This window comes from Lates calcarifer, linkage group LG23 (genome assembly GCF_001640805.2).
Source record: "Lates calcarifer isolate ASB-BC8 linkage group LG23, TLL_Latcal_v3, whole genome shotgun sequence".
Classification (NCBI taxonomy): Eukaryota; Metazoa; Chordata; class Actinopteri; family Centropomidae; genus Lates; species Lates calcarifer.
In genome coordinates, this window is record NC_066855.1 from 2,848,051 (window position 1) to 2,871,656 (window position 23,606).

General features: G+C 40.7%; 1 long non-coding RNA gene across 2 annotated transcripts in view; it reads left to right on the top strand.

The window, feature by feature from the left end:
• LOC127139214 (uncharacterized) overlaps positions 1–23,606 on the top strand; it is a 114,952-nt gene that overhangs the window by 88,069 nt on the left and 3,277 nt on the right. The gene's annotated exons all lie outside the window — the stretch shown is intronic.

The window sequence follows — 23,606 nt, forward strand, 5'->3', positions numbered from 1 at the left end:
AGAAGAAATGCATCTTTCAGTTTGAAATAAACAGAGGAAGTGACTAGACTGTTTGGAAGTTATGCAACAACAGCAGAGCAAAACCCACCCCACTCACACACACAAACACACAATCCACTTTTTGGCTGCTGGGAAATGAAGTCCAGAAACGCCAAAGCAATTAGCACTTAGCATCAAACGATGAGTCCACTGATTGTATTCTTGAGCTGGGTGTTGTAAGAATTAAACATGTGACCTATATGAACAGCCTTGCTAATCTACCTACACACTTCTGCCTGCCTCTCTTTCTGTCGGTGCCAGTCTCTCCTTTCCTCTCTCTACCTGGACCACTTTTATTGGCGTCCTGTTTTTGGCCCAACTGCTGTGCATTTTTTAAAGTGCGGTCAGCAGAGTTCACAATAAAGTAGGAACATGTGTACAGACAAACACTCCCCACGCTCCCCGCTACTGTTACTACACGCTCACACCATCTAATTAAATTCAAAATGTCAGGTTTGATTATTGTCAAAAAGGTTTACTCCGTAGTAAATGCTTTCGACGCTTTCGAAATATCACAGAGAAATGTGTTTTGGTTTAACTGGTTTTCACTCACAACAAAATGACGTGTTGAAGGAAATGTCTGTGTGGTTTTACTACCTTAACATTTCTGTCTTCCTTTTTTTCTATACAGCAGATCTCTCATTGATTCTTGCCTTTCCTATCAACATCTTTTACTTCTTCTCTCCTAATCTGTTCATCTGTGCTTCTTCCACTTCCCTCATTCCTCTTGTCCATGTCCTCCCTCTTTTCTCCCCCTCTTTTAGTAATTTTCCTCATGCCCCCCCCCCAATCAGCCTCAGGTCTGGTTTAGTGCTGAAATCAACCCTGTGATTTAGAGTGACACCGTTAATCAGGGTTCAGCTAAAGTTGGACACGGCCCTCTTCAGAGTATGCATTATATGGTATGTGAATGTGGTGTGTGTCAGTGTGTTTGTTCAACAAGGAAACCAACTCTTTTGTCCCTCGGCCAACACGGCTGGTGCCACTGTCACTCTTTTATCAGCCAAGTAGATATTTAGAATAAAATACCTCCAATGACGACTGGTTTCCTTCCAAAGTGACTGGTGTTGTGTAACACACAATGTTTGTGCGTCTGGTAGTAATTTCTCACTGTGATGTCTTCATGCATGTGTGTGTGTGTAGCTATTGTAATGTACTTTGTGTGTGTGTGTGTTTGACCGATATGGGCTTTTTTCAGTGTTGAAGCTGCAGATAGCTGACATTTTGACCTGGCATGTTCATGAAGTATGTAGTGGACATTCAGGTCACCACAGGACACTAAAACAGCACTAAAACACAGCTAAAAACATATTTTGATTGGATACTGAGAGCACCAGATGGAGGAAGGCAATTGTTTTTAATGGAAAACGTTGCCATGCTCACGTTAACAGTTATGAATGTATCAAAGCTTTGCTCACTGCCTTGATTTTATGTCAGGTTTTCCACCCAACTTTGGTCCCCAAATATGCTTTACGAGCCACGTCCATGTGACATTCTTACAGACAGAGAATAGAGTTTTATTGGTGGCAAATGTGACTCCAGAGAATAACAACAAATACATTTTTGTTTCCATATTCTACTTTTTAGTTCAAATAAGCCCCAGTAGTTAATATTTAAACTGCTCTGGATGATATTAAAACTTTAAAGGTGCCATGTGTAAGTTTTTGCTATCACTACCATTAGCAGCTATTCACTTATTAGACCAGAACTTCATTCCTTTACTCACCAAAAGCTGTCTCAAGCGATGGAGAGCAACACCGATGTTAACTCTTGTTTCACTTCTATTTTTATCACTTCTTTTCTTCTACTGATGTCAGTATGCTAACCAGCTAACCCCAGCCTGTCCTACCGTAATACCACTTTGCAATAATGAGTCACTGTGGCGTCCAGTCTGTCCTCAGTCCAACATGAGAGGATGAAGCTCTCATTTTAAACTCTTGTGTCATAAACACAAAGATGGCTGAAGCTCTTAAAAATAATAATCATTAAATTAAGTATATTAACGAAAACAAATAACACACAGTGAAACTGAATCAATGGATGACTCTGACTGGCCACTATTACATATTTAATAAAACCTTAATATCAGCAATAAAAATCATTCACCATCCCTGCTTGCTCTGGTTCAGCAGTGGGGTAAAGGCAGGCTTTATTATAGCTTTCCACCACAAGCCAGACAGAAGCCTTAACTCCCCCAAATAATCTGCCAGAACACTGTCTTAGAAAAATAAAAATAGAAAGAAGGAGCGGTTTGGCTTTTACCCAGCGAGACCCCGGGGCTGAGCTGTAAGACACAAGCGCTGTAAATGTTCAGCACCTGATCATTTGTGTGTTTTGGACTTCCACATCCCTCCCCATTGTTATGGCAGGAGGACGGAGAGGGAGGGCAGGAGGCCCACCGGAGTTGTCGCTCGTAACCCCGGGGCAGGCGGATGCGTGACGTGATTGACAAGTCTGATTCTCCCTCAGTATATTGGTTTGGATTTTTTAAAACCCTGGTCGCAAGTTGACATTTATTTAGACAAGGCTCCTTCAGGACTGCCGAGAAGCCACAGAAACCAGAAGATGTCTGACAGAGACAAGTATTAAGTGTGTGTGTACGTGTGTTTGGGCTGGCAGGCAAATATTAAAACCTAGTTGCTCTAAACTAACGTACATACCTGCGAAGCCACGTAGCATCTTATTGAGGCAGTTAAGGGACAGTATGAAAATTATGGAGGTTATATATTGTTTTTTTCTTTTGGCTGACCGGAGGACACTCAAATTCAAAACAGAGCTGGGGAGGAAGGATGTGGATCTCAGTTATTAGTGACCAAACCTCTCCTATAACAATATCAGATAAGTAGTTTAGAAATTAAAAAAGATTGAAACTGACACAGCAGAACTTAAAAAAATGATATTTAATTTTTCATTTCATCAGTTTTACCATCATTTTGGGCAATTGCTAATTCCATTTCTGTTGTCCAGATATTTGGGGGACCTTCAGTATGTGATGGCATTTTTGCTTGTTTGTTTGTTTTCTTTTTCTTTTTTAAGTCAAGGGGAGGGTACAAAGAAAATATTTAAAATGCTAGAGAGGATAATACACTGTTCATCCCCCACCTCCACCCCAATAATTTTCACACAGTCCCTTAGAAGAAAAGTGAAGTAACATCAAGAGATGGTCAGGGCAGATTGAGAAGCAGTGAATATCAGCTTATGCTTCTGGTTTGAGTCTGGGTGTGATGATGTCTGTGTTTGTGTGTGCCTTGGAAACGGATGAAAAGTCAACTAAGATGTAATAAGCTAGCTGCGAGAGAGTCTTAAAGTCTTTGGTAGAAAGCCGGGCTCTTGTTTCAAAGTGCAGAATCTGCTGTAAGCCCCCACAGACGCAGACTAAACACAGCATCGGCCCTATTGTTGTTCTGCACTGTTACAGCCCTCCCTGGAGATTTAGCAGGAGCCATAAACCTCCGCGGCTGCGACAGGCAGCCAATAGCCACGCAGTTTACTAATGACCTAGCCACCGAGGTCACACCACAGCCTGATCAGGAGCATTTATACAGCGCTAGATTGGAAAATGATGGGATTTTGGATTGTTTTTTTGTCAGTTTTCAGGTATGCCGGTGAAACAAATCCTGACTAGCTTCAATAGCTTTCCCAGTATAAATACAAAGTGAAGGCAGGAATATGGCATGGTTTCCTTTTATGGCAGAGCTACAGTTGGTGATAATCGATTCAGCATGTTCACCATGTCTAACCATTGTATTTTAAGACCTGGACAAAATGTTTCACATGTCAATTTTTTTCCACCTAATACATGACTAGTCACTCCATCTTCAATTTTTTTTTTTTTTCATCAGTTTCCGTCACGTGCCGTTCTGTGGTTTGAAGACCATGTATACACAAAGTAGCCGTTACGGGAAGGAAAAGGAGAGAGTTTACTGGAAGAGGAGGCCCATTACTGAAAGCATGGAGGTGGATCAGTGGATGGGTTGAAGGTCAAACAAACTCTACGCATTTATTCCGTCCATTACGATGGACGTATGGGGTGGTTGCACATGCATTTAGGCTTGTATGCATTTGTATATATTTGGTGTGTGCGTGTGCGTGTGCGTGTCGTGTCCGCCCGGCTCTGGGTTTCATCGCCATCTTCCACTGGCGTCTGTGAATCATGTAATCTACCATGTTACTCAGTGATTACCTGTCATTACGCAGAGGTCCAGTTTCAGTGACACCATTCGATCCACCATCCAATCTGGGTGTTTACAACCTGTCAGCACTGACTTCTCTTTCCCCTGCACCAGGTCTGAGATGAAAATAAACATCTTCTTTTTACTCAGAGAGCAACACAGATTAACTTCTACTAGCAGAGCCAGATAGTGAACATGATATGGTTATAATTTTGGAGAGGTTTTTGAGTCTGTGTTTTAAAGGGCTACTCCGTCAACCAGCCAGAGAGAGATTGAGTCATTACTGCACTTCTTCTGTGTGTATATGTGCACATGCTTGTGTGGCCATGTGTGACAAATCAGTCTATAAAAGCTCTTTATATTTACAGTGAACTTGAGTTGACATGGAGGCAATAACCAGGTTCATTTGCCTTCTTTTTACCCAATCATCATCTATAGAGGCCAGGGTGGTTTCAAGCCTTAAAGCTGCACCAATCAATTTTTTATACTAACAAAGGGTCAAATGACTATGTGAAGGGGGAAAGGGTTCAATCACACTAGTGAACCCACTGAGAATGATCACCAACCTCTGCAGCTCCCCTCAGATCTACAGCGCACATCTTACAGTTTTATTGTTCTTTATTGTTCTGGTTTTACATCCCGCAACTTCACTGTTTGGTTCATCCTCACTTTCACTTCCCATTTTCAGAAAAAAAAGCTTGGATAACCCCACAACAAACCACCAAGGAGACAATGTTAGCGACTAGCTGGTGGACATACTGGAGCATTTAGCAGCTAAACAGGACACAAATACAGCATCAAATGGATGCTAATGTTGATCCATGTCTGCTAGATGAATAAAAAGACAAGTGTTTGCTGTCATGTTGCTAATAAGTGTCCAAAAAAGCAATTAATGTGGCTTTAAAGCACTGTTACTTGTTGTTTTGTATGTCCATATTTGTACCCTTTCTAGCAGGTTGCTAAGTCAGGGATCCACTTTTGTACACAAACTGATACAGTCAAAGGATTTCCGTTTCTTTTCTGTTCTTCAGTTATGAGATATTAAAAAATAATTAAATAATACGTGTAACAGAATAAAGAAAATATGACCTGAGACGTTTTTCAGCTGCAGTGTGAACACAGCCCCTGGAAACACGTAGATTCCACTGCAGATCTTACATGACCTGCTCAGGTTTCTGACTACACAGCGGGTGGTCGGTTGTCTGGATCCTCTTTAATACAGTGCGTTATCCTGCCAGATTATGTTCCATATGTGCGTGTGCACTCCAGTGAACAAACTTATACTTAGAATAAAGCACACATACGCACTTTATCCCCCCGCTTTAGTCACCTCGTGAGTCAGTTATCGCACAAAAAAATCTAAGGGGAAATCTTGACGTCTGCCACAAAATGAAGAACAGCCCCCAGTGGCATGAAACACAACTCCCAGCATGCTGTAGGGATGAGAGGAGAAGGAAGGCTGTGATTATAGTGAGAGATGGTGGTCGGACGAGGTGACCGGTCCACATGGACACCATGTTTTTACACTTAACAGGTATTGTTTTGCTCGTGGGTTTAGAGGGACACATGATTTTAACGCGTTAAGGAAACTGAATAAAATCTGAAATCAAACACTATGTTCTTTTTTCAGTGATAAACACTGAAGTGGACAAGAAATTTGATTTTCATTCAAAACTCCTATATCACATCTGCTGTGACATACATGGATGTGAATGTGTGTGCCCTCATTCCTCTTCTATTTCTTTCCCAAATCCCTCAAGACCTGGATTTCCACCTCATATAACGTCCTTTACTGACAGGAAGTGTTAGCCTCAGTCTCCACTGGCCACTTCTTTCTTTTGGCTTTAAAGAAACATGTTTAAAGCGCTGGCCGGTGCCCGTTGCTGCTGCTGTTGCCAAGCAACTATTGAAAACCTACTTGAAGTGCTTTTTTTGTGTGTAAAGCATTAAAGTATTTTTAACTGCTAGCACTTGGCAGGAACCAGCTGTAACAGAACACTATTGCCATTGAAAATAATGAGGCAAAATGAGGCCAGGGCTACAAAAACAAGGACAGGAATCATTCAAAGAGGTTCAATACATTTTAGAGTTAGTAGTGACTTCCCAGGTATAACAAATACAGCAGAAGTTAAAGGGTAAATTCCTGGGGGAACTTGATTAGTATGTGAATTAAAGATTTAAAAATGGTCCATTCCTGGTGACTCTGTACTCAACTTTCATCCTACTTCACCCTGTAATAGGACAGTAGTCACATTAGTTTTTATGTCAGCGATATCTCTGCTGTTAATAGATGTTGATCCAGTTTTTTGCATATACCGCAATGAGTTTCCATGTTCTTCCCTTTAACATAAATAATTTGACTTGCGGTTTCACCACAGTTATTTTGTTTCCTCTGTTTTCTCTTATTACTTAAAAAACTAAAAGTCCACATTGCTGGAAAATGTTGTACCTACATTTGTGTTTACATTTTTTACGTGTTTATCTATAGTTAAAGCAGCACCATGTACCTTTTGCTTAGTAGTGGAAACAGTGGCCTCAAATGCTAATTACAGTACACTGATGAATTAAATTGTGTTGTTTGAGTCTAAGCAGAGGGAAGGCTGGAAGCTTGTTGGAAGCTAGTTTGCTAGACTGGCAGCTAGCTTCTTCTGTGTGTAAAGTAGTGCAGTATTAGGATGAAAAACAGCAGAAAAAAAATCGTTATTGGGCCAAAAATGAAAACAAATTGCTTTTAGCTAACGGTTCAGTAGTCCCCTTTATTAGCCTGCACCTGAAACCTAAACCACCATCAGCCCCCTATCAAACATTAACCACTGCTTGTGTCACTGGAACGAAAGATTAAAATAATAAATCAGACGTAAGCTGGAGTCACTGTAGAAAATGCCATAATGTATTTATTTATTTTTTTAAGACATAAGAGATATTTCCTAATAATTCCACAAATAGCAACAGGCTTCTTTTTTTTATTTAATTTTTTTTACCTAAGCTGGATACAAAACAAACCAGAAAGTTCTGGGAGAACTGTACATTCCTCTTCTTGTTATTTTAAGAATAGAAAATGAAAAGTTTTTTCATGTTGATTTCTGGAATTTACGTCAGTCTGGCTAAGGAATATTGCACAAGGCACAAATGGGACCAAAACTTAAGGTTTGTCTTCACTTTAAGAATTCAGGAGGCTTTGAAATTTTTTGAGAAGTTGAGATGAATAAAATTAAGTGAACTTCATCACCTCATGGGATTCCCTTTATTAACTTCCTCTTGGAAACGTTAGCTGCCTTAGTTGAGAGTGAGACATTAAAAGAATAAATCAAGAAATGTTGTACTTTAGGCAATTGTAAGAGAGTATTCTCCCAAACCTCTTGTAGGAAGGCATTAATAAGACAGAAAGGATGCAATAAGAGAAGGAGGAAGTGAGAGAACAGTTGATAGAGGATATGAAGCAAACTGAGAGGAGAAGAAAAGGAAAGCACTGCTCTGTTTTATTGTCTGACTGAGGTCTTAGCTTATTAAGTATTATTATTTTTGGATGCGGTGTGACCTTATCCCAGCAGTACCTCCGGCTCGGCCCTGTGTTCCAGCAGCTGGCAGTGTTCGACACTCGTTCTCAACATCTCACAGTCCGCACAGAAAAGCCAGTAGATTGGAACCCAGGACCTTCTTTCTTCGGAGCGACAGCAAAACCACTAATACTTACTGTCCCAGCTGTCCCGTGGCTTAAATTAACAGATTCAGTTAACAGAAATAATTAATTTAAGAATTTGTGTGTTATAAATATTCAGTAAATTCCAGCAGACCAAGCTGCAGATGTACTGTATACAGCTCACAGTAACAAAGACTGGAGATGTCTTAAAAGACCTCCTGACCTCCAGACCCTGCTCCACAGACCTGCCTCCATGCTTCCTGCTGCTCCACACACACACACACACAAACGTGTACAAACACATATGACATCTGCTTTTCATGAGGCTCCACTAGTAATCTGTTCAAGGTTTTTAAATGAAGCCATTTGTATTCAGAATCAGGTTATTGTAGAAACTGCTATAGCTATATAGCTATGAAAGCAACACATTAACAACAAAAAAATTCTGAAAACGACTGCAGTGCTTTTTGTGTTACATGTGCATGTGTTAAGTACAGTCAGTATATAGTTATGCAGTTTCCATGATCACGCTTTATTATTATTATCACTGCTTTCTGAATGCCGCTCGCCATCTCCTGCTTGACTTTAACCAGAGCTCACAGCTGAGGTGCACAACTAAACAGACGGGAGGGAAAACCTCTGCAGTTTGTTGCTAATGTGTTTGATTTATTTACATTAGAGGGCAATTAAGGACCCGACCGTGTTTGTCAGCCTTTTCTCGCTCCCGCTCAAAGAGGCGCTAAGTTACGTCCTGGCTCAGATCTTTCAGTGCTGGACCACCCCTCTGTTATATTTAGTGTGCAGGGCTGGCTGAAGGCCAGTCACTTGTACACTCCAACGCTTGGCTACAGACACTACCATATGCCTGTTTATGTATTTGTGTGTGTGTGTATAGTCACACATTACAGCAGCATAAGTCAATACCTGCCCAAGCTTTAATACATTTTCCACTGCAGAGTTGTGGTGGAGATGATCAATCGTAAAACTTCTGATGTCCCTCAGCATTTTATCTGTAGAGCTTTTTCTTTATGTTAGTCATATGCAGTAGCTGTACATACATATCAACAGTCTGTGGTGAGCAGGCATGTAATATTGTGCGTGTGTGGTGTGTGTTTTACTGCTTATGAGCAGAGGATTAGTTACACAGTCAGCTGGATTTGCTATTAGACAGCATTTAAAATCTGACCCTACTGTCTCCAACCTGTTTTCACATCTAAGAGCCTCAGAGCTCCATTTCCATTTGTGAGAGAGGTGTGTGTTCATGCTGTATGTGTGTGAGCGTGAGGGACTTCTCAGTCAAAACAAAGACTGAAGATGTGTGTATTTGAAAGTTAGAGGGCGACCCAGGCCGTGCATCTTTTCAGACAAAGCCCACATCTCAGCTTGATTAAGGGTTAAAACCTGGCTCCTCAGATATACTGAACTGAGTTTAACTGTGTTTTGAAAATCTCAAATATTATCAGAGCATTTGCACAGACAGTATTTGCCGAGGGAGTATCATCTAGTTATGATCTATGGCTTACCCAGGACAAATCATGCTGGATCCTAGAGACTGAAACATACAAATATTATAATATGTGTATTTGTGTGTGTTTGGGGACGGAGGGCGGCTGACCGCGGCACATACCTGGCTTTGATCCCCACTTGCGGAGGAGACACAGAGGTGCAGTGATGGGATCCGAGTTCATAAATCATCAAGTTATTTACTACCTGATCAGAGCTTTCCTGGCCATAAAACACAGACCAAGAAGTTCATAAAGTCATCAAATGGGTTTATTTTTGGAGAAATCTAAGAGCGAGACGCTGCTTGTTCCAGTCTGTTCCCCAGATGACAAATGAATATTTAAAGATTTATTACCTGTCTCATTCTGTTAAAAGAATGCCACAAGCATTCTCAGCTACTATCCAATATTAAAACTAATAGAATCCATTTAGTTACATTTATCTGATGTGGCTACAGGGCTAGCATTGGGGGCACCATCTTGAATTAATGCCTGAACGCTCCATGCACCACAGTAGTTGACAGCATGTCTCCTAACAAAGTGGATCCTCGAGTATCAGTCATCTGTGACGCCAACAAAGAGTCTTTGGCAGTATTTCTAATATGTCCAAAAATGGTTTTATTCTCTTTTGAAAATAACAATAACTACAATCGCATTATGTTTTGCATCATATGAAAAATCAAGAGAAGTCAAAGTTCGTTTTAACTTTAATTTTCCTTTCTTTTTTGAATGTTGCAAATTCAGTGTCAAACTTGATTTCTTTACTCGAGGAGAGCTGCATCCAGCAGTGGAAAGCGATGCCAGTGTTTTGCTTCTAATTCTACCACTTCTTTTCTTCTACTGAAGCTAGCATGCTAACCACTTAGCCCCAGCCTGACAAGCATGTCTCATCACTGTCCGATAGCGAATCACTGTCGCACCCAGACTGCTCTGAAGAAGTAGTGTTCTTTTATTGTATCTTGTAACGCAAAGAAGCTCTTGTCAGTCCGACCATCACCACCACCTGCTCCTAACAAGAAACTACGTATGGCAGCTGAGAAAACTTACAAATAGCCCCTTTAACTGTAAATTAAAAGGAAAATATTAGAAGTGGGTTTACTGGGATCTTTGTCCATTCCCTCCTCTCCGCAGCTTTCCAGGTAAAATAATTTCACAAAGACGTCAAAAAGTAATAATTAACTTCTCTGAACACCTTGACAAGCAGAATTCCCTCATTTACCCGTCACACGCACAAACTCTGACACATACACTTGAAGAAATCTAGGTGTGGGGGTGGGGGGGGATTTGAGCCTGACCAAAGAAAAACATGAGCAACGCTGACGTGACAGATCGAAGCTAACTGATGTTGTCACTGGCCTCTACTGCCCGGACAAAGTGGTGTGTGTGACTGTGATTGTATTTGTATTCGTCTGTGTGTGTGTGTGTGTGTGTGTGAGCAGTAAGGCCCATTAGCGTGCAGTAATGGGAGGGATATTGGTAGTGTATAGGTGTAATTACCTCGAGCTAACATGGAGCTCAGGCCGCGTGGCGCCTCCAACACAAATATGAACTGCAGAGCATAGATACCACTTTGTCCTCCTTTCACCGCTTGACCTGGGGGAGAAAGTTCAACAGGGCCTATAGTTCTGAGAGTGTGTGTGATTGCATGTGTGTGTGGGTAAGAGAAGAGAGCCCTGGGAAATAAAGATCCCAAAGAAAAAGCAAGAAAAGGAGGCAGAGAAAAAAGAAAAGTGTAGGTGTGTTGGACAATGTCTGCGGTGACTGTTATCTGCTGGTTCTGCTTTGACTGACATTTCTCCTGCTGTTGTCCTCGTCTGTGATAATCTGCAGAGCTTTTTCAGAATCCCCCGTTCCCATCATCTATCTGTCCATCGATCCACTTCTCTGGCACTCTTCAAACGCCCCCCCTCCGATCTTTTCCTTTCCCTCTACAATCCATCAATCTATCTCCACCTCCTCCCTGACACAGAGGCTGGACATCTCACTATTGTATTTGCTTTATGAGAACATCTGTTTAGCTTACTGGCTCAACCCTTGGCCTTGAAAAGCCTCCAGTAAAACCTTAACGCAGCCTCCATGTGGAGCACCACCACTCCTTTAGCTGGGGGGCATCTCAGGCAGGACAGTTAAGTGGCCACAGCTTGCCTACTGTTAAACTCTGCAGCCAGCTAATAAGGCTTTTCAGGTGATAGAAGATTAAAGGTCCTCATTTCATTGTGATAAAGGCTGTGAACAGCTAATTGCAGTCTGAAATGTAAAACTGTACACTGTCTGCTGGAAAAGATTCTCTTCAGATTTAGTCAATACAGCTGCTGTTTACACCAGCTAGTCGATTTCCTTTCAACTTACATGTCCAGCTACACTGATTGTGTATTGTGTCGTGAGCTTATTATGCAGTTTATTATGACTAATAGTTTATTATTAGTTGTGTTATTATTTTATTAGATTCATCTGACAGGAAGGTCTTGCATTGAAGTTTGCCGCTGTGTCATATACTTCCACTGTGGGACACCAAAATTAGAAATGTTAAAATTATACAAATAGTGGCTCTAAAGGTGCAATATGTAAGTTTTTGCTATTGCTACATAGCCAACATTAGCATTAACAAGTGTTTACTTAACAAGAGCTCCAGCCATTGTTGCATTTACAAGACAAGAGGTTTTGAACATACTCTCTGGGTAGCTCTACATCTTCATCCTCTGTTGTTGGACTGAGGGCAGATTGGACACTACAATGACTCACTTTTGCAAAGTGGTACAAGCTGGGGCTAGCTTATTAGCACGCTAACTTCAGTTGAAGAAAATAAGTGATAGAAACAGAAGCAAAACAAGAGTTAACATTGCTGTTGCTTTCCCAGAGACAGCTCTTTGCCAGTAAAGGAATGAAGTTTGATGCTGAACTTGGAAAGTTTCATCTAGACTGGTAAGTTAACGTGCTAACTAAAGGCTAAAGGCTATGTAGCAACAGAAAAATGTAAATATGGCACCTTAAAAGTCTCAGATTAACAACAAAGATTGATCAAAGATTATATTTTAAGTTCTTAAGAAAGACTGAAGCTAAAGAATGACACTTAATCAAAAACAGCTGCTTTGACTTTCAACATTCTCATTGTAGCTGTATTTATTTTTCATGTGTCAGTTTGTTGCTGTTGTTATAAACTATTATTTATGCACAGTCCACCTTCCAGTGGATCTTAATAATGATCAGGTTTACTTGCAAAAGACATGAAAGTGCAAAGTGTCACTGACTGACATATTAGAGGTTACCTCTGTTTGGCCCCGAGATAGTGTTAGATTGTAACAAGGCCAACTTGTTACCGTAAGGTTTCTGGTTCCTGGAACAACTGAGGAAGTCTGGAATAGGAAAGTTGATGAGCAATGCTCATTTCTCAATCAACTGGAGGTAATTTTGTGTTTTGTGCGCGCAAGTTTGCATTGACGCATGTAGCTGGCCCGTTACCAGGTGTGAAATTGTGTTACTGTAAAACAGGGCGATGCTGAGCACGAACATGTGCGTTAAGTCTGTGTTCTCTGCAAAAATTAAGATTAAGAAAAAACAAGGGCAACTGCAGGAGGATGGAAGAAGAAGGGGAAGACAGGGTAGGGCTGGAGGGGTGGGATGGAGGGGTGGGGGAGGGGGGTTATCCAGAGATTTATAGAGCGTGGTGATGTCATGTTTGTGGTTTGGGACATGATGTCACACATGGTTTCTATATCAGTGGGCCGCTGCTTGGCCTGATGCATCAGACTGGACTGGACAGAGCTCGAGATCCAGCAGGAAACACATCTGTAGATACACACTGACCTCAGGCCAAACTGCCGATTTGGTCTCAGGCTTTTGTTGTGTGTGTGTGTGTGTGTGTGTGTGTGTGTGAGTGAGTGTGAATGTGTATGTTTATATTTTTGTGACACACAAGCTTTCCTTCATTTCAGCTCAACTTTTTTTTTATATCTACTAGAAAACTCTTCATCCAATTAGAGTGTTTCTGTGTTTATCATTTTATCACACAATTTTCTCCAGTAGGTAAATAATTCTGTTTTTTATTCACAATTTAAGTCATAAACTCAAAAAGTATTTGACTTAACATCAACATGGCAGGACACACTGTTAAACACAGTGTTCTTGTATTTGTTTATAAACTCTAAATATACAAAACTTTAATTCTAAGCAGTGATTAGCTTTAAATGGTAAAATAAATAAAAGAAAATAAGAAATGGATGTCTGAAAAGTGAATTGGACCTTGAGTAGTTAGAATGTTTTTTACAACAGGGTCCGTTAGCCTTCCACAACATATAATATTTAGTAATTCAAAAAAATACTCCCTCTTTTTTGACATGCTCCTTCCTGTTTCTTTCTGGTATCTGAACCTAGATGTTTAAAGACACAAAATGTAAACCTATCATCTGAGTTTCCAATGAATGTAAATAAGGCAGGTTCTGTCCACCTGTTGAATTTAAGTCCAATATTCACTCTTCCTTTAACTCCTGAGGGAAATATCTGTCTCTTTAGCTGCTCAGTGTTCCTCTTTGTTCACCGGCTAGCCGCTAACTTTGTGTGTCTGCTGTTTGTGCTAGGCAGGTAGAGTTGGTTTTTAGGGCTCTTTATCAGAAAACAGCTGCCCGCTGCCACTCATTGCTGACTGTATGAGCTCCACATAGTAATTCGAGCCATTGTTAATATATAACCATTAATTAGTGCAGTCATATACACTGCAGGACATTACTTTGCTGGTTAATATTATTAATATTTTTACTTTATTCTGTAGATGGTCAGTGAGTTTTGAGTTGTACCTGCATGCCTCTGTCAGGACCAGTGAACAGAGGCCAAACAAAGTGAAGATGGGACAAAAACCAGAGACAGAACGATGGGCAAGGCTGCTTTCACTCACCCACTCATGCAATCTCTATTACTCCTCTGCCTGTTTCTGTCATCACATCATGTCAGTGCTCAGTTTCAACATACTGTTGACTTTATGCACGTACTGCATTTGTGCACCTGTAAGTCATACTCATAAAGACACGGATCCAAGAGAGGAGGCTATTTCATGCCTTGTGAGATTCAGAAAGTGATTGGTGATATTAATGCTATAACCTCGGAAACAGAGGAAGACAGAGGGAGATATGTGAGGTGGGTCGGATGGATTGAATGACCACAGGAACTTATGCTACTAATATGACTAAGAGGAAGGAAGTTTAAGAGCTAAGCTACAAAATAAATGTGAATATACAGAATTTAAACTCAGGTGTTTTTTAGTCACTGATGCAGTTTAGTTGCATTAGCTGAGGCCTCTAAAATAGCCACCACTGCACTTTGCCATATACAGGTCACGTGAGGACAGGGGTTGTTCTGGGTGAGTTGTTCCACCAACTGGTAAATTAAGGCCACATCCCAAACTCCACAAACACATGGCTGTGCATATGAATAGCCTATTCTCTTGTTCCTGCCTCACAACTAGGGTTGGGCATTTTCTCGCCTGCAGAGGGAAAGGTTAGCAAAACCAGCTGACCCTCTGTTTCCTTGGCTACCAGTGTTTATATAAGCAACATACTCGTATGTTCATGTATGTGCAATCATGGGGACCGCAAACCTCACCAGCAGGCTTTATCTGCAGTAGAACAAATCAATCATGAGTGTATGCGTGTGTATGTGGGTGTGCCTTCATGAGTGTTTGAATATGCAACTGTAGCAGTCATTTCCCTCAAGCTTTTGAATTATGGATTATTGTATTAGCTGAACTATCATGAGGTCAGGCGGAGCACTCTGTGTGGAATAAATTGGCTTGACCCCCAGAAAACAGTGCTGCTCTTCAGTGTTTAAGTTTCAGACCCCGCTGTTTGGGGTAAAGTGTTTAAAGCTAATGAGGGCAAATTAAAACAGTCACACATTTTACCACATTTGCTGCACAACATCATGAAAATTCTGTTCTCATTTGGTGGTGGATGAACTAACAAATCATTTTCTTTTTTCCTCCCTCCTCAGTTCCTTCATTTATCAAACATGATTATGTGTTGCCCAATGTTACTCAGCCTCTTGTGGCTTTGGCAGTTGAACTTCATATTGTTGGCTACTTCTGCAGTTGGTTACTCTATAAAAACAAGAAAACACATATTTCAATCTTGTTGCTGTACTTCTGGTTAAAAAGAATAATGGGGTGGATCAGCAAGCAGTGCCAGTGAAGGTCATCACATTAACTTCTTGGACTACGTTAATATATAAAACATTTTCAGCTGTACACAATGCATAAACAGTGATATAAAATATAAATTATCACAGTAGTTATAATAATTTCCTTGTGTAAATGTTTCTCAAAGTCCATAAGAAATGTTTTTTGTGCTTTATCTCAAAGGCCCTAAAAATGTGACTTTAAATCTTCATTATTGCTTCATCACATTAAATATTCATGACTACATAAGCAATAATAACATTTTATTGATGCACAAAAGTATGTGACATCACCTTTTTCCAACTAAGTGTTGTCCACATTAAAACACTGACAAGACAAAAACACAAAATACCAAAAATATTGCATGTTAATTGCATCAAAACTGTCCCAGCTTTGACAGAAAACTGTGTGTTTATGACACTGGCCAAAAGAAAATCCACTGATATTTTTGCAGTTTTGACCCAAGCAGAGTTTACACAGGTACATACTGCCTCCAGGAAATAGCCGTACACTGACACAGAAGCTCTCACCTTCTTTTCTTTCTTTATTTGTTACCAAACTAACTGCCATGAGTACTGTATGACGAAGTTTAGCTTTGAGCAGGGCAGATGGTGACTGACTGAACAAAAACTCCACAGGGAATCTTTTAATGTGAGAAACAGACAATGTAGATGCTGAGTTTCCAAAGTATGATTTTTTCTGTTAATGAATAAAAACAGCCACATATTGTTGTGATGGTCATGTATTTCGAACACTATGCAAGACAGTATTTTATGTGTGTGTGTGTCCTCAAAACACAGAGTAGGCCAGTATAGAAGTCACAGTGACACTGATCTAGTCAATGAAACAATTTATAAAACATTCATAGCTAGACGCCCAGCTCTTTCACTGTCTGACAGACAAACAAACAAAACAAAGTTACTTTATAACATTGGTCTGACATTATTCTTCCTATCAGTGTTGCACCTGGTCCATTACAACCATGAGCTGCTTGCTAATCACAGTCGGTTCAGTGGCATGTTTTCTTTCTCCAAATGTTGCTGTGTTCCTCTCTGTTGTCATAGAGAGAGCAGGAGGGAGGTGGAGAAATGGTTCCCACATGTTTGAATATTACTCTGTTCATTAGCTGTGTGTGTGTGTCACAGAGAGCTCTGATTAATTGGTCCTATCCACTAAGCTCTGGAAACACCAGGGTTCGGACCAGGCCACTAATTGTCATAATCCACCTTTGTTTGTTTCAACTGCTCGACCAGACCTCACCAGCTGTGTGTGTGTTTGCTTGCGTCTCTGTGTGTCACCTACACTCTCGACAGCACATGACTTGGCACCAGTATCTCTTCCTCCTCTGTTCCTCTCTCTGTCTAGACTGCAGCAACGAGTGCAAGAGGTAAACCGAGATGCAGAATGAAAGAAAGGCGGACAGAGAGAGAAAAAATCACAGAGAAAATATGCTTTCTGCTCAGCCTCGTTGGGGCCAGGCGCATTTGCCAAATGGATCCCAGTGGATGCTCCATTCTCTATAGATGGTTTAAACTGGTGTGCTGCTTGCTGAGCCTCTTTAAAGCCTTTCAGCATATAATACTTTTCTGATTTTGCATTACACAGGGCCTTTCATGATGACTTCCTCCCCCGAAATGTAGTAGCCTGTTGTACGTCCTAAAAGTAATATGGCCTACCGATGTGTTCTCGAGCAAGATACCAAACCTCCAACTGCTTCTTTCTGTAAATAACCTCCTAAATAATCTCCTAACTTGTCAGATCATCCTGCAACAAAAAGCAGATAGGTGGTTTAAAAATGTTTCTGTAAAGGTACAGACATTTTGACTGTTTGCCTGCTGACCCTCTCCACAGTATAAAAAAGTATGAGGCAATGTCACAGGTGAGACGTAGGTATAAAGAAAAACTGAGCAGATTTATGTAAACAGTAGGGATGTAACAATGCTAAAAGTGAGATTGAAACTGTGATATAAAGGTTCACAGACTCATATCATGATATAGGAATGCAGAACCGTGATCCCCTCTCCTATCCCTGACCTGCTGCAGTTAGGATAAGTTAATATTACACATTGCACCTATGTTGTTGTCTTTTTTTGGTCCAATCATGACCAAGTGATCTCTCCTTTGGTAAAAGTTAGGTTAGTTTAATTAGCTCGTTAGCTTTAATTAGCCCTTCAACAGAAACAAAACAAGGTAAACCATAATCACAACAGTTCTGTCAAGCTGTGGATTGCTCCACATGTCCCAGAGTCTGATGGCTCTTGTCCTTTTCATCGTCTTTCCAGAGACTAAAGTACAAAAGTAACTAACCTGTTGCCTGCAGTAATAACCTAGCATATCAAAAATATAGCATAAATGTGACCTTTGTATTGCTCTGCTGACTTATGTTTCTATCTGCAACAGAAAGTAAGAAGAGTAGCTTCAGTGAGAGGCAGGTGACCTGATGTAGGTGTAACTATATCTATAGGACAGAGCACTTCAGGAGACAGAAATTATTTTCTCTGGATGAGTCAGATATACCAAAGAGATTATTCTTCCCTCTGAAGTAACTCTGCCTCCAAGAAATGTTTCTGTAGCTAAAACTTCAAACTGCAAACAAATACGGAATGAATAATAGTGATGCAACAGGGATTAGTCAGACACACACAGTAAGTGGTGACAGATTATTCATCTCTGTGTTCTTTATTAGTCACAGGATCTCCATATGTCATCGGCTGACTGGTTTGTTGCAAGTCAGCCAAGCGGGGGTCTCTAACTGCCCTGCAAACAGAGCAGAGAGCCAGGGTTTGGCTATGATAAATGCTGCCTCTCCCCCTCTGACCCCGATAGATAGGACCTCCTCAAGGAGAGCAAAGGAGAAATTACAACAAGAGCCCCTCTCTTGTGCTTCCCCGTCTTGTTCTGTGTTGTTGTGGAATCTGGGCTGATGCTGCTGTCACCTCTCACCTCCATACCCACGCGCAGGAGATACAAACATCTGTCCCAGTGATGAATGTGAGATACTTTTGTATTTGCTTGTTTTGATACTGTGCCACAGCCATCCTGTGAGGGAAACAAATGTGTCTCCAGAAAACCCAAAATTCGACAGAGGATTTACATAGAGGACTGGGGCGAGTATTCTGGGCTGAATGAAGCAGCACTGTGCACATAGAGACATAAAGAGAGAGCAAGTGGGTGAAAGAGGGTAAAAGCAGCAGAGAGATCTGCAATCCAGAGCAATAAATGTCCTGAATTACTACTGCAGGAAATTATCATCTCTTGCAACTGTTGAGCAAGACTGTGCTCCAACTGTGATATATTCAGTATAATGTTACTATCCTATTACTGTAGGATAGAAAAAACTGCACCAAAATAAACTTAGTGATAGACAGTCATGCTGATTGGTTGATGGCAGCTGTGTTTTTTGGAGTAGTTGAAAAGTTCTAAAGGTCGAGGGATCACCAAAGTTATTATAATTCATCTTGAATCTTTTCCATAATCCATTCAACAGTTGTTGAGACACTTCATTCAAAACCACGAGTGGCAACCTCCCATTGGTGTGAGAGAAAAAGTCAGGTCGTCTTTTGTGGCAGGCACTTCAGTAGATGTTGTGATATGTTACTGAATAAATGAAAACTTTGACCAGGGGATCAGAACAATAGGTTCCATCCTCTGGGGAACACGAATCTCAAAGGTAGTCCATCGAACAGTCATTGATATATTTCACTTTGGACTAATAGACTGACATTGCCATCACTTGAGCCACACCACTGGCATAGTTAAAACAATTAAATTGCAAAAAAATCTAAAAATGGTGGAAATCCTGGCATAGGCATGGCCTGACTGTATATGATGATATACATGTTGGATCAAGGAATCCAGGAAAAAAATACATAATATGAGCAGAGAAGGCACCATCCATTCCAAAACCTATTCAGTTCTTCATTGGCTCTTGGCCTAACCTTTCTCCACACCTCACTGAAGTCTGTCAAACAGTGTTTGTGATATCCTGACAACTAACAGACAACCAAGGCTGAAAACATGAGGTAACAAACAGGCAAACAGTTGTAGCAATTACAGTGGTCAGCATCATTTCCTCTAGTTTATTGGGCTGTACTCTGGTCAGCCCCCATGCTCTCTCTTTCCCTCTCTCTGACCTCTGACTTTGACCCCATGGAGTAACAACAGGCCTGCCTCCCGTCCTTCTAACACCTCATAAAAATTGACAACAGCCCTTAACTAACAACTAATCGCTGGGCTGCTCTGGTGCGGATGGGGTGACCGGGAACCTGTAATTAAAACTTTCCCATGAGCAGCCAACCGGATGAGGCACCTGTTAATGATGACATGATGTCACTCTGTTACCACGGCTACTGGTCCAATTAGTAAACAGAAGTGTTTTCCTTGCCTGTTTTTTTATTGAGGGCCACCAACAAGACTTTCTGGCTTTGCTGCTCCTGTATTTTTTTCTTGAGCAGTTGTTTTTGATGGCTAGCAGGAACATGGAGCAACTTCCACCTTTTTCTGGCTTCTAACTCTGCTTTTCATCACACTTGCATGGAAACCTATCTTGGGAATTTGAGCAAAAAGGGGAAAAAGAGTCAGTACTACCGTCTTTACAAAGGAGTCCCCATTGACCTTGATAGAAGCTGGTTCACAGTCTAGAAGTATCCCCATCTAATTTGGGCATCCGAAGTGCCATTTGATACCTTGGCTAGCTTCACAATAAACGACCCCTTCCTTTACTGCCCTGGAGGTTACTCTAAGAAAATACAGCATTGAAACTACAAAAAGCGACTAAATGGCCAGCTACCCTTACACACATTGTTCTAATGCAGGCCCTAAAGGTTCACTAGCAGTTCACCGCCTGCTATCCACAGATCGAGTGTTAAATAAGGCATTATAATCTCACCCTGGAACTTGAGTGAGCCTCTTATACTGCCCTGAAACCCTCTTAACCACCCTTCCCCCAAACACCAACCTCTCTCTTTAAGGTGGGGCCAATAAAATACACTTCCATTTTGCACAACTATCAGCCGTTTTAATCATGCATATTAGTCCTCCAATAACTTTAAACGTCATCTAATCCCCTAAAAGAGGCAGTGAGAGAAAGCTGGCCCTCATGCCTAATTTTACCCCAGTGGTTTTAGTCGGGCGCCTGGTCTAATTCAAACTTTACGTGGCCCCGACACTTTTGAGAACAATGTGGAGGCCTTGAGGGAGCAACTATGGTGACAAATGAGCCCAAATAGGTCTGCTGCTCTGTGACTGTCGCTGGAGTTAAAGTGGCTAATCTCTCAAAGTTTTAATGTGTTTCAGTGTTTGCGTGTGGTTTTGGACTTATCCACCATGCACACTTGGGAATCTGCAACCCAGTCTAAACCCCCAAGGTGAATTCAAAATGTCCTTTTCACTTGCTTTTATGAGGAACTTAGTTTAAATTGTGGATAAAAATAATTACAGTGGGTGTGTGAGCATTTGTGTGTGTGTATACTGGTGGCCCTTATAGAAGGTACAGAGATGTATTTATTCTTCCTCCGATGTCATGTACAGTAGTAGACCTAAATCACTGTCGCATGAAACAATAAAACTAGTTTCTGAGTTTGAAAAAGAGCAAACTCTGACTTCATGCACTATGAGCTGGAAAAAACAATTCAGCATAGATGCTGCTGCAAAAACTTCTACATCTGTTGGACTCCAACCAAGATGTATATACATGTGAGAGTGTGGTGGTGTGTCACTTTACAAGTGGTCACACATGTGCATCTGACTACATACATATTTTATACCTTCTAAGTGGTATCATATTGTTTCCCTTCGTGTTCTGTGTCATGCAAATAACCGCAGCAGACGTCAGTGCTTCTGTCTGACTTCACTCTCTCCGGTTCACTCTCCTCGGCCTCTCCAGAGGTTGATGTAACTGGCGCTATCTCCCATACCAGGGCACTGATGCAGTCTCAGGAGTCTCAGCACAGGAAACACACAAATCACACACACACACACACATACACACATATAAACATAAATCTGCAAATGTAAATGCACTTTTACAAAAGGTTAATCGTAGTTAAACATCCGAAATGAAGCATTTTACAGTTTCAAGGTTTTAGCATAGTCTTTGATAAACAAGCAAGACTATCACTGAGCAGACTTTCAGGGTTGGATTTGAAGGGAAAACTCAAACACAAAAAAGAAATGATTTATATTTATATTATTTATTGTTTTTCATTTCAAACAAATTCCAACTACAGCAGCTGGGTGCACAATAATCACATCTGAGAGCATACAGACTGTTATCACGGGCTAATATCATCAATTATGTTACCATTTAAAACCCACTAAATTCAGAAAGGTAAATATAATCTTATAATTGTTGCAATTAAGAAGTTAATTACCTCAAACTGCTGCCATTGCTGGTAGATATTAGTGTTTTCCACACTGTAAATGTACTTTATGTTCTACAGAAACTTGCCTGATTTTCTTCTATTAAGGTAATAACCTGTAACTGTGTCAGTGGAGGTAAGGGATAACAAGAGGCAATATTAAGATCCTCCTTATGAGAGGAAGAGTAAGTGAAGCACAACAGCAACACCTTTAAAGTTGTACCCGTTAAAAATGTTTATATCAGAATTACTTTTACAGTAAAGGGGCAAAATTGCTTAAAAATCTGTAATGTAACCACTAAAAACACAATAATAGTAAATACAACTCTAATAAAAAATCAACAACAAAAAAAAAGAAAAAATCTAATATCACTGTACACACACACACACACACACATACAAAGCTACCCAACACACACTTTTTATGATTCATTCATCCCTCTCTGTCCATCTCTGTTTGCCCTGCCGTCGAGCGCTCCCGCTGTGTCCACTTTGATGTACAGTTTTTCAACGAGCTCACTTTCACATACAAACATGAAGAGCACATATATTCCTCACTAAATGACTACACTTCCTCCCTGATCCTCTTTCCATCTCACCTCCTCTCTTTTTCCAAGGAAATAATTAAAAAGCCCCGCTGCTCTCTCTGATATTCCCCTGATGACCCACTGTGCTGAGGCCAAGCATGGAAGCTTTTGTTTTATGTGCTTGTAAGGTCTTGGCATTAAGAGGAAGCACTGGACTTGCCAGGGATATATATCTGTCTGTCTCTCCACATATACTCTGCACACATACTTTACAGTGGTGGCCTTTGTAACAGCTGCAGTTCATGCATTAATCATGAATCCATCCTGGGTTATTGCTACATACAAGAGAAGAAACATGAGTATACCGTAGCATTGATAGTAATTGTGTTGTCTTGTGTTCTCATCTTGTGTATCTTCCTGAAAATTATTACTTAAATTATTTGAATTATTTGTTTATTATTTTTCCATCTAGTTAAGAGAGAAGTCTCACCACAAGGTTAATTTAGGAACTGCTTTCAGTCATATCACATGATCACTCAGAAATGTTTGTTTCCAAGGTCAGGAATGAACTTTGAATCTCAGCTTTTTCAGTTTATCTTTCACTCAGTAAAGATCCTCAGTGGAAACATGTTGTTGTTGGTTTATCATCTATTTTAGAGCTACAGAGAAGAGTTGAGAGCTCTGCTCTTTTTCAATCCAGTTACATTAATAATAGTATTGAATGTAAGTTATCTTGAAACTATAAAGTTAAACTACACTACTTTCGTGTTGTGCTGTTGCCTCCTCAGCTCATAAGCTCCAGTTTAACCATTTATTTGTGATGATCATTTCAAGCATGAAGAAGTGGACTGAGTCATTCTCTTTTGCCATTTCATAGAACTTTTTCAGTCCAGTAAACTTGTTGGCAAGTTTTCCTGGATGCTCAGCTTCTGTAGGAAATGAACTGTCTTCTGTTGACGCAGTATGAAAGCAGGGCCACACACATACATCAGTGCTGTCAAGGCTTCTCATTTAACCAGTCTAAGCACATTCACTGTGCGTTCAGGCCATCTCTTCCCAGGCACTCAGATCTGCAGGATGAGCTCATGCTCAGCCAGTCCAAAGCACTTAAACATGTTCTTATAAAAAGATAACTATTCTCTGGAGACCTCGGAGCCAGACTGACAGAGTATATATGCACTGCTTATAGGGACCACAGCTCCTC